This window comes from Podarcis bocagei (genome assembly GCF_964188305.1).
Source record: "Podarcis bocagei genome assembly, chromosome: 4".
Taxonomy (NCBI): Eukaryota; Metazoa; Chordata; class Lepidosauria; order Squamata; family Lacertidae; genus Podarcis; species Podarcis bocagei.
The window spans coordinates 97,899,875-97,919,042 of NC_138128.1; the positions used below are offsets into that span (position 1 = coordinate 97,899,875).

General features: G+C 44.1%; 1 long non-coding RNA gene across 2 annotated transcripts; it reads left to right on the plus strand.

Moving 5' to 3' along the window:
• Positions 1-11,356: 11,356 nt before the first annotated feature.
• Positions 11,357-18,801, plus strand: LOC308586069. 2 transcript variants are annotated; one of them, XR_014007739.1, is made up of 3 exons: positions 11,357-11,495; positions 16,040-16,100; positions 18,346-18,801. It is a non-coding gene; the product is annotated as an uncharacterized lncRNA (long non-coding RNA). The 2 variants fall into 2 exon arrangements; XR_014007740.1 differs by lacking the exon at positions 11,357-11,495 and adding an exon at positions 12,924-12,981.
• Positions 18,802-19,168: the final 367 nt, after the last annotated feature.

Sequence of the window (19,168 nt, forward strand, 5' to 3'; positions counted from 1 at the left end):
TGCCTTACATTAAAACAACAAGATACCTGGTTCAAATAAATGGAAGTTAATTGTATCCACTCTCTAATTACAATAAATTATAGAACACAATTATGATCCCATCATCCGTAATTCTTCCCTGACAGGAAGCATAAGTAGTGGTGCTCTCAAACTTTCAAGATCATTATCTAAGAAACTTCTTCACAAGATGACAGTTGGTTTCTCTCTTGTTGGAGGAGATAGACTGACTAACACAGCACTTCCTGCCTATGTTTATTCAAAGGTAGGCTAATTATGATGATTGTTGTTTAGTCGTTTAGTCGTGTCTGAATCTTCGTGACCCCATGGACCAGAGCACGCCAGGCACTCCTGTCTTCCACTGCCTCCCACAGTTTGGTCAAACTCATGCTGGTAGCTTCGAGAATACTGTCCCACCATCTCATCCTCTGTCATCCCCTTCTCCTTGTGCCCTCCATCTTTCCCAACATCAGGGTCTTTTCCAGGGAGTCTTCTCTTCTCAGGAGGTGGCCAAAGCATTGGAGCCTCAGCTTCATGATCTGTCCTTCCAGTGAGCACTCAGGGCTGATTTCCTTAAGAATGGATGCATTTGATCTTCTTGCAGTCCATGGGACTCTCAAGAGTCTCCTCCAGCACCATAATTCAAAAGCATCAATTCTTCGGCGGTCAGCCGTCTTTATGGTCCAGCTCTCACTTCCATACATCACTACTGGGAAAACCATGGCTTTAACTATACGAATTATGATGATACTAATGTGAATTCACAATGGTCTTTAGACCATTGAAGTCATTTATATCACTCAAGTTTTGTTTCAGCACAAAACTTTGAACCAAAAAATAATCTCCTTTCACTATGAACCTACAACCTTGCACAACTGGATTATTCTGAACAGGCTTACACAGTCAAATGAGGAAAATTTTAAAATTGGTTTTAGTAAATAGGTTAGCCTCTAGGTATGTTCAACTTTTTCCCTGGCAGATTAAAACTAATTATAACAGCAGAGGGAGCTGTGTGGGAGGTTTTAAAGATCTTTAGACGTTTCAAAGCAATTTGAAGGTCCATTCTGTTCTTGTTACATAGAATGCACAAGAAATCTTTAAAATCCTCTTGTTTTACTCACATAATGAGTTTATATATAATTCTTTATGTACCTATTTTCACAATTAGAAATTTGGATATAGTATGGGTTGAACTGTGGAATACAATCATAGCATTGGACATTATCATTATTAGACATAACCAGTTTTTAAAATAGTCAAATAAGTGATAAGATAGTGAAACCAGGATGTATGAATTTGGGCAAGCCTGTTGTGTGTTTTTCCATTATTGTCTGCTAGAAATACATATTATTTCAGCAAGCACAGCTTTGTTGGTTTGGGCATTTAGAACTTGAAGGGAGGAAAGAGTTGATCACAGCAATAGGTCTTGACACCTTTCTCACTCAGTAATTCTTGCCTCTTTGTGCTAACTTCATGTGCCAGAGTCCACGTGGGGCAAAATCAGTTTAAAGTGTTCGAGTGGGGAGAATATGTGTGCATCAGAAGGAAAGAAGGCCCCCCCATAGCAGGTGATACCAATAGTCAGTATTCTGTACACTTGGCTGGCAAAAGCTCTCCATGCTTTCAGACAGGGGCAACCTTTCCCAATCTGACCTGGAGATGCTGGGGATTCAAAATATCTTTAATACGGTCAATGACCAACAAGGATGCTGGGGATTGAATCTGGGGGTCTTCTGCTTGCAAAACAGATGCTCTGCTATCGAGTTGCAACCCATTAATGGGTAGGGAAAGGTTAAGCCCCCTCAACCTACCTGCCAATGCTCTGCTGTTAGCCCCTCTCTCTTCGCGTGTATACACACACACACGAAACAAGGGTTTCAGAACTCCAAGTTCCAGATTTAGGCTTAAATCCAAATTCTGGGGCTGGCCAAAAGTATACACTGCTTTTAGTGGATTTCTCCATCCACTCTGTTTCTACACAAACCTTGTCACACTTTGGAACATTCTAACCAATACTTCACTCTTCCTTTGGCACAATTTTTGGTGTGTGACTTTGCATGGATTTATAATGACTGCTGATGAAGCCATAACTTATTGCAATGTGTGTGTAAGTACTTTAGTCTATACAGTATGTAACACAGGGGTCGGCAAACTAAGGCCCATGGGCCACAAGCAGTCCATGGGGGTCTTTAACCAGTCCATGGACCCCCACCACCCACCTGGGGACCCCCACTGCCCACTCAGTCAGCTCCCGTGTGCTGCACTAAACCGGCACAGAGCAGAGCAGGGACTGCCTCTGCGATGCTGGCCGACTTCCCATTGGCTGCAGGAAGTTCCTGCAGCCAATGGGAAGCTGTGCACGCCTCCTCCACACCGGAAGGAGTGCCAGAAATAGTGTTTGCACATGTATGCGCGCACTCCGGCCCACTGAGGCGTCTGCGGGACCATGAATTGGCCCAAGCCACAAAAACTTTGCCGACCCCTGATGTAACACCAGGTGGGAAGAGTTTTGCCACACATCCATTGCAAACATATGGCAAAATGTAGTAACTGTTAGCATCTATTCATAAACTTGAAGAATCTTTGTGACTTTCAGTACAGTAGAAACTTCCCTGCTAAACTGATGTACTGATTGGAACTTCGTGGTTTTATCACTTCCTAAATGTTCTGGTGCTCATAAAACATATCAAAAATGCATTTCAGAAAGTGCATTTTGAGAGAAAATACTTTTAAATATGGATTTAAATTCGGATCTAAATAATAATATTAATTCAGAAACGGCATGGAACAGATTTGTGAATGAGAAAACAGTACAGACTGGAAATAGAAATATTTGTCCATCCATTTGTGCTCACATAGGCTCTCAGATTTAGTTGAAATTAAATCCTGCTGATGTTAGGAGTTATTACTTTCTGGTAATTATAATAACTGTGAAGTTATCATGGGTCACTAATTAAGCGTTGTCTGTGTGTGCCTCCCATTCCTACACATTCCTACATATATTCAGACCTATTGCTGCTTGCCTTCGCTGTTTTTCCTATCCCATTTAGTGCTCTGGTAACCATTTGGCTGTATAAACTTACTTGCACTGACTGTATAACACAGTAGTCATAAAGTAATAACAACATTACAGCTTCAGAGTGTATGCTATTAAAAATTTCAATGCAATGTTACGATGAGGATTTTAAAAGCCGGAGAACTGTGTGATTCCCCACAGTAACCACCATTTAGTCCTCTGCTGACTTATATAACAGAACTGGAGATGTAGGCAAGGTTAATAAGCATTTAACAATGTGGCTACGAAAACTGTGAAAGCAGAACTCAGAGGCTTAAAACTTTTAAAATCACAACGTTCCCTTACCTACAGTAAGTAAATGAAATCCATCTTCTTGAAACTTAATGCCTTTTGATATCTTAACTGGGTGCAAAGGTGTTCATCAACTGAAACATTTTTCAAGAATAAGGGTCAAAAAGTGAAGTAGCTTGGAGTCAGGGAGTGGCGGGTTTGCGTGTCGAGGTCCCCAAGCCACCCCCCAAAAAAATCACAATTCACACAGAATTTTTGTTTAAGGTTTTTAGCATAATTTTGGCCACAACTTTATTAAAACACATAAATGTGAGTGGTTGCTTAGGCATTGCTTCCGACTATCTGTCCCCGTCCAGAGACAGAACTGACAGAACCGGATTCCAGTGGAAGTAAGGGAAAACAATATTGGGGAGAAAATGGAGCTGAGACCCAGGCCCTCTCCCCGCATGCTCCCAGGGGGAGAGCTCCCACACCAGGAATTCGGACGAAAGCATGGCGAGCCCCTTGATTCCTTTAACAGAATTCCCTTGCAGCAGCAGTATTGGAGGGGCAGGCACTGCCAATCCATGCTCCTCCACCAACCAAAAATTAACCAATGCCTAACCACAACCTTACAAGTTGTAACGATTTGCTACGCAGTAGGCAAAAACAAAATGGCACCAGCCAATCAGCCAAAGGGACAAAATTCCTACCAGGCCCCTGCCCCAAAAGCAGACGACCCCATGACAGGCATAGCAAGGTCAACGCAAGAGCCCTAAATTAGGGAGGGTGGGCGGGTGATCCGGTGCACGCAGAAAAAGAGAACGCTCAATGCCTCATGCCCCGCATATAAAACTTTTAGTCCATCCCACAAATTGGCAACATCAAAATTAGCCCAGTAACCCAAACAGCCCAATCACTGCCAATGGCCATCTAAATGATTCTGCACAGCAATTGAAGGGGTGGCCTGTCAGACCCCCACTGCAACACGTGCTCTCCATGAAGGAGAACACGCTTTATCATTCGGCATGGATTCCAGTTACTAGGCTTCCAGGGTGGGGAGGCTGCTCTTGCACCCGTGCTCTGCTTGTGGGCTTTGCATCTAGTTGGCCCCTGAGAGAACAGGATACAGGACCAAGTGGGCCTTTGGTCTGGTCCATTGGAGCTTTGTTTATGTTCTTATTAACAGAAATGTATAAGAAAAATAGAAATAGAAACGGGGGCAGAGAGGAGCAGAAGGAGTGACAAAACACTGCTCTGCTTTTTTGAAGCTGCCATCTGGATAGACACTGGCCTTCAGCTTCTCCACCTGTAATAGGTATGAGTTACTCGTGCGTAAACTGGTGCCTTTCTCGGTTAATTTGCCTTGTTAAACCTTTCTGACTGCACAGCCCCTTCTCATCGTGGCTGCCTCAGTCACTGGCAGAATCCGTCAGTGGGCGTTTCTTGAACCTCTTCCAACATAAAAGTTGTTTGACACCCAGTCTCCTCCTCCTCTCACTGCGCGGGAGTCTTCTGCGCAGGGAAGGCGTGGGTAGCGGAGGACCTGGGCTCTCCTCACTGATGTCCAGTGAAGAGTCCTGGAGCCCTCTCTCCAATTCCCCCGTCTGCCCCCCTTTATCCCTGGTGTTGCGCTGATTGGCTTCCCCCTCTACTGAGCTGTTTCTCCCCCTGCTGCTGGGTCCTTCGCCAGCATCATCTGGGAGCCTCCCCTTCGCCTCTCGCTCCGATGTCAGTTCCCTGACACCACCTTTCTCCTTTCCATTGCCGAATAGAATATATATGGGCCCAGAGGCATTCTGGGGAGAGGGTGGTGGTGGCTGGAGGTCTGGGTGGCTGCAGCAGATCACATCTCCCCCCCTTCACATTTTCTTACTACATCTCAACTCTCAATGTATTTACCATGGCCAGGATCCAAAAAACACACTTGAGGGATGCCCAGATTTTCTGATATTTTCCCCTGGAGTATCAGAACTTCATGCCATATTGCAACCTACCGGGTACTTTTGAAATTCCTCTCAACCTCAAAAGAGGCTTACTATGTGGAATGGAAGGCTGCTCTTTTGAGGAACAAAATATCAATTCCCCATTTGGTGCACAGAACTAAATTGGAATGTAGAAATTGAGGGATATAACAGGAAGGGAGGAGTAGCAGCATTATATGTAAATGATGTGAACACTTGTGAAGAGGTCCAGTATACCTGAAGGAGCATGTCCACCCCCATCGTTCTGCCCAGACACTGAGGTCCAGTGCTGAGGGCCTTCTAGCAGTTCCCTCACTGTGAGAAGCCAAGTTACAGGGAACCAGGCAGAGGGCCTTCTCAGTAGTGGTACCTGCCCTGTGGAACGCCCACCCACCAGATGTCAAAGAAATAAACAACTATCTGACTTCTAAAAGACATCTGAAGGCAGCCCTGTTTAGGGAAGCTTTTAATATTTGATGAATTATTGTATTTTAATATTTAGCTGGAAGTCTCCCAGAGTGGCTTGGGAAACCCAGCCAGATGGGCAGGCAATAAATAAATAAATAAATAAATAAATAAATAAATAAATAATCATCATCATCATCCATGATCTGGAGCATGGAAGGCAGATTGAGGATGTATGGGTAAAAATTGTAAGAGAGAGAAACAACACTGACCTTACTATGTAGGTGTCTACTATAGACCACCAAGCCAGACTGAAGACTTGGATGATGCCTTCCTAGAACAGATTACCAAACATTCGAAAAGGACAGATATAGTAGTCATGGGAGACTTCAGCTTCCCTGATATCTGTTGGAACTCAAACTCCGCTAAAAATGTAAGGCCTCACAAATTCCAGAAGGTGGAAGAAACAACAAGGGCATCATCTACATTGGACCTGGTCCTCACTAGCAGGGAGGAACTGATTGACAAAGTGGAAGTACTTGGAAACTTGGGAGGAAGTAACCATGTCCTCCTGGGTTTCATGATACAGAGGCAAGGGAAAGCTGAGTATAGTCGGACATGCACAAATCATGCCAAACAAATGTCATTTCTTTTTTGATAAAAGTTATAAGATTGGTGTAATGGGGAATACTTTGGATGCAGTGAATCTTTAAGTATTAAGGCTGGACTAGGTAACTGTTAGGTGGATCTGTAGCTGTTCGAACCCAAAGAATGCCCATGAATGGTTCCTTGTCATCGGGTGGAGGGGAGAGAGAAATGAGTATCACAAAGTGCTGTCCTGGACCCACTGTTGTTCAACATCTAGATAAAAGACTTGGAGGAAGGAATTGAGGGGATGCGCAGAGACACCAAACTGGGAGGCGTAGCCAGTGCCCCAGAAGAAAGTATGTGTAAAGCATTTGCTATGCTGAAGTTAAACTTTTTGAATTTGACTTCTAATACCTAACAAAACCAGGTAAAAAAAACCCAAGTAATTAGTGACTTCAAGCAGTCAACTGGATTGTTTTCTTTCTGGGTTTCATCAAAATTTAGAGAAAGAATAAACACTGTAATGCAAGGCTAGGAACTGTAATTTTGATTTTGATTTCTGACCTCCACAACAGGTAGACACTGGTGGTTTTTTTCCCAGGGAAAAAAGAGAATCGTTTTTATTAACCCTTTTTGCATGCATTCGTGGCTACAACTATTCCCCAATACAGTGGTGCCTCGCAAGACGAAAAGAATCCGTTCTGTGATTCTCTTCATCTAGCGGTTTTTTTGTCTTGCGAAGCAAGCCCATTGACAGATTAGCGGATTAGCGCTATTAGCGGCTTTTAGCGGCTTTTAGCGGCTTTTAGCGGCTTTTAGCGGCTTTTAGCGGCTTTTAGCGGCTTATCTGCTGATCAGATCAGCTGATAAGTGGCTTAGCGGCTTAGAAAAAGGGGGGAAGGGGGGAAACCACAGGAACTCGCAAGACATTGTCGTCTTCCGAAGCAAGCCCATAGGAGATTCGTTTTGCGAAGCACCTCCAAAATGGAAAACTCTTTCGTCTAGCGAGTTTTCCGTCTTGCGAGGCATTCGTCTTGCGGGGCACCACTGTACTGTGTTCCGAGTGGTCATGACTTTTAAAAGGTTAGGGACATGCTGGAGAAGAGCATCTCTCCAGCTCCATAGGTCTGTGTGCTTTGTATAAATTCGCTTTTGATGTGCCTTGTATTTTTCCTTATTCTGTGGTTGCTGAATGTATTATTTCACCAATGTGTTTCATTTTGAAATATATTATTTCAGCACCTTGTGTGCCAGAACAAAAATTATATCCATAACGCCACCTCATAAATTTGTGAGCCTGCAGATGTTACTCAACCCATTCGCTTCTTGTGAGACTTCAGACTGATTAGCAAAGCCCCTTTTCATCTTTAAAAGGATATTAAAAGAGAGGGAGTCCTGGAATTACCATTTACGGTCCAGTAGCATTTTGTTTTTAAGTTGCCTAAGCTGAAGCCTTCCTTTGGTGAGCTGCAGCTTTGGAAGGAGTGTGTGCTTCCCAAATCCCTGTCGCATTTCAGTAGACTTAGTCAATATAGTAGTGATCATTATTAAATTATATTCACTATCTTGCAAGATACGCAACTGGGAAGCCTATTCTGCACTAGTGGTTTTCAAGTATGAATCTGGGGGACTCCTGGAAGCTTGTCAGGGGGTCCTTCAAATGGAAGATCAGCTGTTGTGAGTAAAAAGTAAAAGTAAATGACCCCCGGACGGTTAAGTCCAATCAAAGGCGACTATGGGGTTGTGGCACTCAACTCGCTTTCAGGCTGAGGAAGCCGGTGTTTGTCCACAGACGGCTTTCCAGGTCACGTGGCCAGCATGACTAAACTGCTTCTGGTGCAACGGAACACCATTTGCCTTCCCACCACAGTGGTATCTATTTATCTACTTGCACTGGCGTGCTTTCGAACTGCTAGGCTGGGAGAAGCTGGGACAGAGCAACGGGAGCTCACTCCGTCACGGGGATTCGAACTACTGACCTTCACTGGGAGGTTCCTTTGTTGTAGGGTACACTCACTGTTAACACAATGGGGTCCAACTAACCTGGCCAATGCCATGCACGAACTTTGCATCCTCCGGACCATACACCAGTATCCTGGCCGGTGCTGGGGGTCATAGAATAGAATTATAGAGTTGGAAGAGACCCCAAGGGCCATCGAGTCCAACCCCCTGCCAAGCAGGAAACACCATCAGAGCACTCCTGACATATGGATGTCAAGCCTCTGCTTAAAGACCTCCAAAAAAGGAGACTCCACCACACTCCTTGGCAGCAAATCCCACTGTCGAACAGCTCTTACTGTCAGGAAGTTCTTCCTAATGTTTAGGTGGAATCTTCTTTCTTGTAGTTTGGATCCATTGCTCCGTGTCTGCTTCTCTGGAGCAGCAGAAAACAACCTTTCTCCCTCCTCTATGTGACATCCTTTTATATATTTGAACATGGCTATCATATCACCCCTTAACCTCCTCTTCTCCAGGCTAAACATGCCCAGCTCCCTTAGCCGTTCCTCATAAGGCATCGTTTCCAGGCCTTTGACCATTTTGGTTGCCCTCCTCTGGACACGTTCCAGTTTGTCAGTGTCCTTCTTGAACTGTGGTGCCCAGAACTGGACACAGTACTCCAGGTGAGGTCTGACCAGAGCAGATACAGTGGCACTATTACTTCCCTTGATCTAGATGCTATACTCCTATTGGTGCATACTGGGTCAGTATGGCCCCACACCATAGCAGGCAGAGGGGATGGCTGACAAGAGCACCTTGGGGCTGTTCCTTTTCTTCACGATCATAACCTTCCTGTTTGCCTGCCTCCTGTTCTACCCAATGAGTATGAACAACCAAACAACTGTGGGTGTGAGAGGGAGTGCCCGGCACTGCCTTCTTACTCACTGTCTCCCTCTGGGAAGCAAATGGTGAGGCAGAGGAGCAGCAGAGCCAGCGAGTGGGTAGACTCACTGAGGGGACCCACTGAGGGTGTCTTGCAAGGCTAGCCATCCAAAAAGAGGAAATGCATCACCCAAAAGGGACACATTGGCATTTGCATATGCTGATTTACAGGTATAGATGTGAAACAATTACTCTAATTGAAATAGAAATAGAATGCATCTCTCCATAGTCTGGCCAGGGGACAGAGGACTGTCCTCCAAAATGCCCTTCAAACAGAGGACAGTCCTCTGTGAGATAGGACACATATCAGGGCTGGCCCAAGGCATTTTGGCCCCTAAGGCGAACCACAAAATGGTGCTCCCTCTGAACCAGGGGAGAAGGGGTGGGAGAAGATCTGCAACAGGAACAGGGGCTGGGCGGAGAAAGATCTACATCAGGATCTGTTTCCCCTGTGAATCCTGCTGCCTGAAGTTGTAGCCTCAGCTGTCTCACAGGTGAGCCAGCCCTGACACGTGGCCAGGATATGTCCTGCCCAGTTTTGGAAGCTAAACTACTGTCACACATTAGCATTCTCAATGCATGAGTTTTCCAAATTGTATACAGCTCTGTGTTCTTGACTTTGTGACCCGCTTCTCTTGAGGTACTCACTAATATTTCTTGCTTGTTTCTGAAAAATTTGAGAGAAATTTTTCTGTATGCCACGGCTACAGCTCGAATATTGATAGCAATGAACTGGAAAGGGGAAAATGTTCCAACCATAACTGACTGGCAAAATAAATTACAGGAATATGTAGAAATGGCACAACTGACTAATAGCCTGAGAGGCAACACAAGACAAGTATTCGTACAAAAATGGGATAATTATAAGAAATATTTACGAAACTATAACAGTTGTATAACGTCTATGGCAGCCTTTGATTGACCCTTATATAGTGGAACATATGAGAAATAAGTCAAAAGGTACTAACTGTTGTAAGAATGTATTAGAAGGAATATAAAGAATAACTCAATAATGATAGGTATATTCATTATGTTGTTGTTGTTGTTTACTCATTTGGTTGTGTCCGACTCTTTGTGACCCCCTGGACCAAAGCACGCCAGGCACTCCTGTCTTCCACTGCCTCCCGCAGTTTGGTCAAACTCATGCTGGTAGCTTCGAGAATACTGTCCCACCATCTCGTCCTCTGTCGTCCCCTTCTCATTGTGCCCTCAATCTTTCCCAACATCAGGGTCTTTTCCAGGGAGTCTTCTCTTCTCATGAGGTGGCCAAAGTATTGGAGCCTCAGCTTCATGATCTGTCCTTCCAGTGAGCACTCAGGGCTGATTCCTTCAGAATGGAGAGGTTTGATCTTCTTGCAGTCCATGGGACTCTCAAGAGTCTCCTCCAGCACCATAATTCAAAAGCATCAATTGTTCGGCGATCAGCCTTCTTTATGGTCCAGCTCTCACTTCCGTACATCACTACTGGGAAAACCATAGAATATTCATTATAGAATAAGGCTATACACCAGGAAATGATAGGAAGTCCAACTACACCTTTTTCTTTTCTTTTCTTTTTTTAGTTGTTTCTTTCTTTAATTCATATTAATAAATAGATAAGACAACAAAAGATAGAAAAAATACGAATCAGTTTAATTTATGTACGGTAAGAAACAAAATGCTACTTGTATATGGTTTTTGCTTACACGGGTTTTATATATATGTTTACTCAAGAAGATGTACAATATATATGTATATGCTATACAAGATATGCTATATGAAATGTGTCATATGATATAAGAGATTGTTAATAAAGAAAGGAAAAAGAAAAAAGGGAAAGAAAAACAAGACTTTGTGACCCGCTTCTCTTGAGGTACTCACTAATATTTCAAAGTGGACTTGCTTGTTTTTTGCAAGGAGTTCTGGAAACCAGAACGAGGACTTGCGAATGTTTGCATTCCCTGCTTTTTATAATATGCAAACTGACTGTGATTATATCAGCTAACTTATCCTTCTATCTATCCTGGTAGCGCAGTATGGAGGAACTAAAAAAAAAAATCAATGGAGAAAACATAACTGTTTTCAGAGTCAGCCACAAAGACCATCACTGTCACTAGGAAGGCTTTCATCTTTCCTGCTTTTCTGTGATGCAAAATGTTTTCCATGGGGCACAGGGCCATGCCAGCTGGTTACCATGGCAACACACCGTAGTTCTTTGTTGAGTTCCACGTTCTAGAACACTGTTCGCCTTGTAATTCCTTAATCGCTACCTCCCAACCTAAAATCGGAAAAACACAGCTGGTTTCCTACAGCCACCCACGTGGGCTGACATTTATACCTGCAGGTTTTAATAGCAGGCAGAGGAATTTCACTTTCCAGAGGCACAATATAACCAGGTGTGGGACGGGTTTCCTGTCTGTCTCCCCACGCTGACCTTCTTGGCAAGGCGTGAAAGGCTGCAGAAGGGAGGAATCCAAGGCCGTGCTTCTGTTCACTTCTTTCATACTTGCTTTAAAGTCTGAATATGTTAGTTAATCTTCGATATGCAGCATGTAAAATATGTATATCAATGATGTGTGGCACATGGCATTGGGTAATTTCTGTGCCAAATGGCCTGTTTCTGTTCGGAAAGGCCCCTGAGAAATGCCCCTCATCACCAGAGGAGATGGGGATGACTATGTAAACGATCATCCATCTTTCCTCTTTTCCCTGTCCTTTCCCTTGGGGAAAACCACTCTTTAGCGCTCTATCGGAGCAAACAGCAATTGGGGCTTTCTCTGGTTTGATGTTTGCTCCTATTTGGCAGTCAGGAGCAGGCCTTCTCTGGGAAAGGAGCAGGGTAATATGAAGATTGCTCAGACTCATGTTTTCTAGGCATGGAACAAGTGGAACTATGGACTTTGGGCTTTCAAATGTCAGTGGTGCCCTCTGCAACGACAAAATTTGGCACCGTCTCACCTTCCATTCTAAGTTATTGTTGCAGCAACCCCTGGAGCACCCTATCAACTTGGCGCCCAGTGTGGGTGAACTGGTTGCACTCCCCTAAACCCACCTCTGTTAACAGCTCCCTTTTGAGTTCAGGAACACACAGCTCTGTTGCTGCCAACCCCCTTGTTCCTGCTCTAGAACTCTGTAGCTCAGCTCCAGACCTTTCTGGCCCTGCTGTGACCCCACTTTATAGACCAAGTTGTGATGGCCTGGGAATCTGATTCAGAGGATGAACCGGAGGAATCCCAGCCTGCACAGGAGTCCCCGCCTCCAGGGCCGGCTGAACTGGGGCAGGGCCTTGATTCTGAGGCGCCTACACCTGTGCCGGATCCTCAGGAGCAGGCACCAGGTGAATCCACTCTGGCTCCAGAGGTGGTTGAGGACTCAGTGCCTACAGGTGAGTCTCCCCCTGGGCCCAGTAACCCTTCAGCCTCTCCTGAACTGCAGAGGCTCAGGGCAGAGAGGCGAAGGGAACTGGTTTCTCCCAGGAGGAGTGCTCGCCTTAAGGCCAGGAGAGGCGGGTCTCCTGGGGGCCGGGACCGCCCCTGGCCTCAGAGAAGATAAAGGCCAGTCAGCCCGGTCCCAGGTTGCGGAAGCAACGTCGTCATTGAGTACCTGCTCCTACCCGGACCCAGACCTGACCTTCCAGTGTTCCTGTCCCCGCCCGGCTTCCTGCTTCGGACCTTCCAGTGTTCCTGTCCCCGCCCGGCTTCCTGCTTCGGACCTCGCCTTGCTCCTTGTGAACTGTTTCCAGGCTAGTGACTCAGGACTGGACTTTGACTACGACAACGGTAACCTTCCCCCCGGGACTAGCACACAAGTACTCATCATGGGCAGGGGGCCCCAAATTGAACACCACCACCATTGGGCTGGAGCCCCAGCAGCTGCCCCAAAGTAAGTAGGGTTTCTTCAGGCCATTTTGATTTTCAGCAGCAACAACATAAATTTGCAAAGGTTTGGCCTCATTCAGGTAAATGGCCTCATTCTTTGACTGTAAAGTCCAAGAATCGAGTGGCTTGCCAATTAGCTGTCACTAGTCATTATTATTAAAACGGGGTTGCTGCAAGCCATATTTAGGGCACTGACTTTTTGAAGAGATTAAGATTACACCTAATAAACCACTTTTGACGACACGAGAAAAATGTGCCAGGAGTGCATCAGCATCTGTCACTGACACAGCTGCTCTGCCTTTGTGCAGCCACAGTGGCTTGTAAATCACAACTCCCTCCTGTCAAGTGTGCTTGATTTGTGGGGCGTTTGCATTTTGCAAATCCCATCACAGAGTGGAGCGGGACAGAAAAGGAGCAGAAACTGGTCTGGTTCAAAGTCCACCCCCAGGAGCCCAGGGACACAACAGTGGCTCCATAATGGATGGCAACGTCTTAACACATGGTGAACTTACGGTCATTTGTTAGTTTCTGAGATTTCATTTAATGGAGCTGTGAATGTGGCAGATTCAGAGAGGGGTGTCAATATTTTTAAAGTTCTGTATTCCAATGCAGAGGATTGTGCTAAGTGAGGCATGTGGCCATTCTCCTTCCCTGTCCATGGACAAAGCCATGTGCCCCACAACACACTATTAAGTTTTGTTTATTAGCACATTATCTGATCCCTTCTTGAACATGACCTCAGTGTCTAGGAGTACCTTTTACCAGCTTCTGTTAGCAAGACAGCTACGACAATTTTTTGGCTCAAGATAGGCTGACTTCTGTTGTCAATGCATTGGTGGCAATCTCTACATTTCATTGCTACAATATGCCCTTTGTGGAGTTGCCATTGAGGCTCACCTGGAAGCTGAAGCTACTGTTAAATGTGGAGGCCTGGCTACTCCCTGAGGCAGAATATCGCTGTCATATACCGAATTTTTTGCTCCATAAGATGCACTTTTCTCCTCCTAAAAAGTAAGGGCAAATGTCTGTGCATCTTATGCAGCGAATGCTGCGTGGAGGAGGGACGGATGGGAGCCATGACTCCCGTCCCTCCCTCCTCCTCGGCTTGCTTTAAACCAGCAAAGCGGGACAGGAGCTGCTTACACGGGTGTAAAGCAAGCACAGTGGGAGCAGTGTAATCCCTCCGCCCCCGCGCTTTGCCGCCCCATTGGGATGAGAGGGTGCACGCATGCCACCCCCTTGGGACGATGCTCGTGTAGGCGATGTCTCACGTCCCCACAGGCGATGTGCCGCCACACAAGACCCTCCCTCTGCCACTGGTCTTGCCGGGACAGTAGTGCCTTCCATTGCAGAAGTGTGAAATTTGAAGGGCGGCTGTGCTTTGGTCCTTGTGTTGTGTACAAAGGTGTGAATTAGGTAGGTTTGATTTTAAATGGGAATTAAATCAGATTTCTCCCTCATATGAAAGCCCCCAGAGCTCTCTGCAATGAACAAAAAGGAAGAAAGTCCCACTTCTTTTGGCTTTATTAAAATAATTGTGTAGCGCCACACCATACAGTCCTTAGATCTAAGGGACCCAATTTGGGAAGCTCATATATTTCCATTGCCTAGGGTATAAAGACTCTCTTCATTGGTTAATGGCACTGATGATGGTTCTTCATGCCACTGTTGACGCCTGTTCACTTTACATGGTTGAAATATTATTCTGATATACTGGTAGTTTATTAAATAGTTTAGTACAGTGGTACCTCGGGTTATAGACACTTCGGGTTACAGACACTTCAGGTTACAGACTCATAGAATCATAGAATCCTAGAGTTGGAAGAGACCACAAGGGCCATTGAGTCCAACCCCCTGCCAAGCAGGAAACACCATCAAAGCACTCCTGACATATGGATGTCAAGCCTCTGCTTAAAGACCTCCAAAGTAGGAGACTCCACCACACTCCTTGGCAGCAAATTCCACTGTCGAACAGCTCTTACTGTCAGGAAGTTCTTCCTAATGTTTAGGTGGAATCTTCTTTCTTGTAGTTTGGATCCATTGCTCCGTGTCCGCTTCTCTGGAGCAGCAGAAAACAACCTTTCTCCCTCCTCTATGTGACATCCTTTTATATATTTGAACATGGCTATCATATCACCCCTTAACCTCCTCTTCTCCAGGCTAAACATGCCCAGCTCCCTTAGCCGTTCCTCATAAGGCATCGTTTCCAGGCCTTTGACCATTTTGGTTGCCCTCCTCTGGACACGTTCAAGTTTGTCAGTGTCCTTCTTGAATTGTGGTGCCCAGAACTGGACACAATACTCCAGACTCTGCTAACCCAGAAATAGTACCTTGGGTTAAGAACTTTGCTTCAGGATGAGAAATCACACGGCAGCGGCAGCAGGAGGCCCCATTAGCTAAAGTGGTACCTCAGGTTAAGAACAGTTTCAGGTTAAGAATGAACCTCCGGAACGAATTAAGTTCTTAACCAGAAGTACCACTGTATGACATTTGATTCAGAATATATTTTTTTCTTGTTTTCCTCCTCTGAAAACTAGGTGCATCTTATGGAGCGAAAAATATGGTATGTGATGCTACTGCTGAAAGATTTGCGCTTGCTGCCAATGAGCTCCCAGGCTGGGTTCAAGGTGCAGGTATTGGTGTACAAAGCCCTGTAGAACTTGGGATCCTACATACAAAGGTTCAGTGATCAAACCAAGCCATCTCCCTGGCCAGTGGGGATGAGGAGGTGTTAATGAATCGGGACCAATTTAGTAGAGTTTCAAGAAAACTCGAGGCCTCAGCAATGAAACACAACCCCAAGCACCTGCCATTTTGAATCAAAGTTCTGATCATAAATAATTTCAAGAAAGGATATATAAAAACAACATGTTTGTTTCTCATATGAAAGATGAGTGGGGGAAATTGCTAAGTAGAAAACTCTGTTGGGCCCGCACGATACTTCGGTTCCAAGATATGTTTTAGGCAATGACTTTTCTCTTGAATTTTTCAATATATTGAGGTGCTCTTGGGAACAAGTAGTATCCTTTTAGACATTCTTTCATGTCTTGTTAAATTGGCAGGGCTGGAGTATCCATCACAGCTGCCAGCCATAGAAGTCAACTTTGTGCCCTCACCTTATAGGTAAGGACTTGAATAAAAATTGCATATGTTTTTCTTGTTTGGGGAATATATTTTCCTAGCAATACCTACGAAGGCAACATTTATGCAAGCAGGGTATCAGAAGGAGACTGTTGGTCCCTCTGGGTGTCGTCGGTTTGGATTCTCAAATGCTTGCAAGTTATGGTAACATTTTAATTAGTATTTTAGAGTTACCATTTTCCACTTGGCAAAAGGACTACAGTAGGCCTTTCATATATTCTACTCATTATGTCTTATTAGAACCAGGCAACATAAATCTTGCTTCCCCCAGGATGAATAGGTATCCCCATTGGTTAATAGCTATTGACTAAGGAATTTCTCTTTTACTATATTTGTATGCCTGACATATTTTTGTAGTATGTTAATAAGCATACATAAATGCCTGAATAAATGCACCGTGGAGAATACAGGATATTCTTTCCTCTTTACGGCTTGGATGAATGAAAGCCCATCTCTGCTGTTGCCTCTGCTGCTTGGGAAGTGATGCAGTCTTCCTGTGATACTGAGAAGAGCTGGAAAGCCTAAAGGTCGCCTGGGAGATGCCACTGACCATGGTCTATACTGAAAAGGATATATCAAGAACTCTGGCCAAAAGTTTCAATATAAGGAATAATTCCTACTCAAGAGTTGAAATGAAAAACGTGTATATTCTGCTAAGAATAACAGTTTGAAGCTAGTAGTGAATTTAAACACAACGTGTAAGTACAATAGTTTTAAAGTAATGGTAAGTTTGGATACAACGTTTAAGTACAGAAATAATATAGTTTCAAATATGTGCACTGGTATTTCGTGTACCTTTGTACTATATCACTGTATATTTGAAACTATATTATTTCTGTACTTAAACGTTGTATCCAAACTTACCATTACTTTAAAACTATTGTACTTACACGTTGTGTTTAAATTTACTGCTAGCTTCAAACTGTTATTCTTAGCAGAATATACACGTTTTTCATTTCAACTCTTGAGTAGGAATTATTCCTTATATTGAAACTTTTGGCCAGAGTTCTTGATATATCCTTTTCAATGCAGTTTCAACAAGAACTCCAATTTCTTTAACTGACCATGGTCTAAGCTCCTGAGAAGCCAGGGCTGGCAGAGGAAGTAGCCATAAAAGGGCCCATAATGCACACCAGCTCCAGCCTTTCAACTTTATCTCAGTGGAACTGGAAGGAGCCATCTTTGTAATGGATCCATACACTGCTAAGGTACAGAGGTGGACCAGAAGCCCTACTTTTAGGCATTACAAGAAAGGAAATAAGAAGGAAGGATTATAAACTTTTTCAATACGCAGTTACAGCAGCAAGAATTCTACTGGCCCAGAAGTGGAAACAAGAGGAAACACCAACGAAAGAGGAATGGAGGATGAAATTAACAGACTATGCAGAACTGGACAAGTTAACAGGGAAAGTTAGATATCTTCGAGACCAAAAGTTCATCGAGGACTGGGGGAAATTTGTGGAATATCTGAAAAGTATATGTGAAGTACAAACAACGCTAGTGGGGTTTAAAGAAGCACTGTAAAAGCTGAGGTATATTTTTAAATGAAAATGGATGATTGGAGGGGGGACTAATGGCAATAGAGAACAGAAGAAATGTGTAAGAGTTAAATATGGATGATTGTTAGAGAAGTTGAAGGAAGTCCAAAAGTATGGAATTTGTGAAAATTTGGATTAAAATTGTATATTTATGTTAAAAATTAATAAAAAGTATTTAAAAACAAAATAAGGTACAGAGGTGGAGCTACTGCTCTGGCACCTGGAGCAGTGCACACACTGTGCACCTGGGGGCAGGGTGAGCGTCCCACAGGGATGGGGCGGCGAGTGTCCTGGGGAAGCGGCACAGCAAATGTCATCCCCCCTCAGGGATGACATCCAGGGCAAACCACAAACCCCACACTCCCTTCCTCCGCCAGTGCTAAGGTAGCAACATTATTTACCCTCAGCAGTTCATAATTGAATTCTGTAAAGAGGATAAAACCTCTTTAGGAAGAAAGGCAAGACATAATTCCTTTTAGTACTATATTTCCAAAGCAGGAACCCAGCCCAGGGTATCAACTGGATGACAAAGAGCAAAGTTTGTGAGAGGATTGCCATGATATGGAGACTGCTGAGGCGCTGTTCAAATTATTTGAATCTGGAGCAGTTATTGGATAGATGATGATGATGATGATGATGATGATATCTTGATATAGAACCATTTTTATATTTTTTTTGTATTTTCCCAGAAAGAACTGAGCCAAACGCTGGTGACAAAAGATGATCTCATAAATTAAAAACAAACAACTCACCCAGTAAGCAAGGCCTCCATGCTGTGGACTTCCTAGTTGGCTGAGCACTATTAGAAATGAGATGCTGGACTGGACAGGACATTTGTCTAATTGTGTCAATTTCGGACCATAACTGCGCTCTATGAGCTTTATTTGATTTGTGGTCCCAAAGAAGGTGTAATAGTAACTCATTTTAAAAATAGCACCTTCCATCCAAAAGGCCGCCAATCAAATATTTTGAGAAAATAAACCTATAATTGCTTCATTGTAACAGGCCAGGCCCTGGACAAAAGAGAGGCTGGTTTATAAAGTGCTTTGGACTTGTCGAAGAAAGCAGTCATAAAACTCCCATAAATCTCTTTCCATCTGCATTCCTTTCCCTTTTCATCAGTAAACCTAAGTGTGGAATAACAATTAGCATTTGCGTACTTATCGAACTCTTATAACAACTTTTCTGTTGCAGCTGTTAATTAAAAAAAAATAGGATTTCAACATACCATAATGTGATAACTACTTTGAACATGAAGATAGATGGTATTTCTACTGAAGCCACCATTCTCTTTGAAGTTCATATATCAGCCCAACACCTTTATACATTTTCAAGGTCAGGAGGAAAAATGGAAAGTAGATTTTAATGGCATATCTGTCTTTAAAACCAGGATATTGGAATGCAAAGGGGCATATAACCTCAGGGAGTGGTGTGCACTTGAATTTAATGTTTCAAATCTGAACATCACCTTAACTGGGCAGCCATTTTGACAGGAAAGTTGGGGGAAGAAAT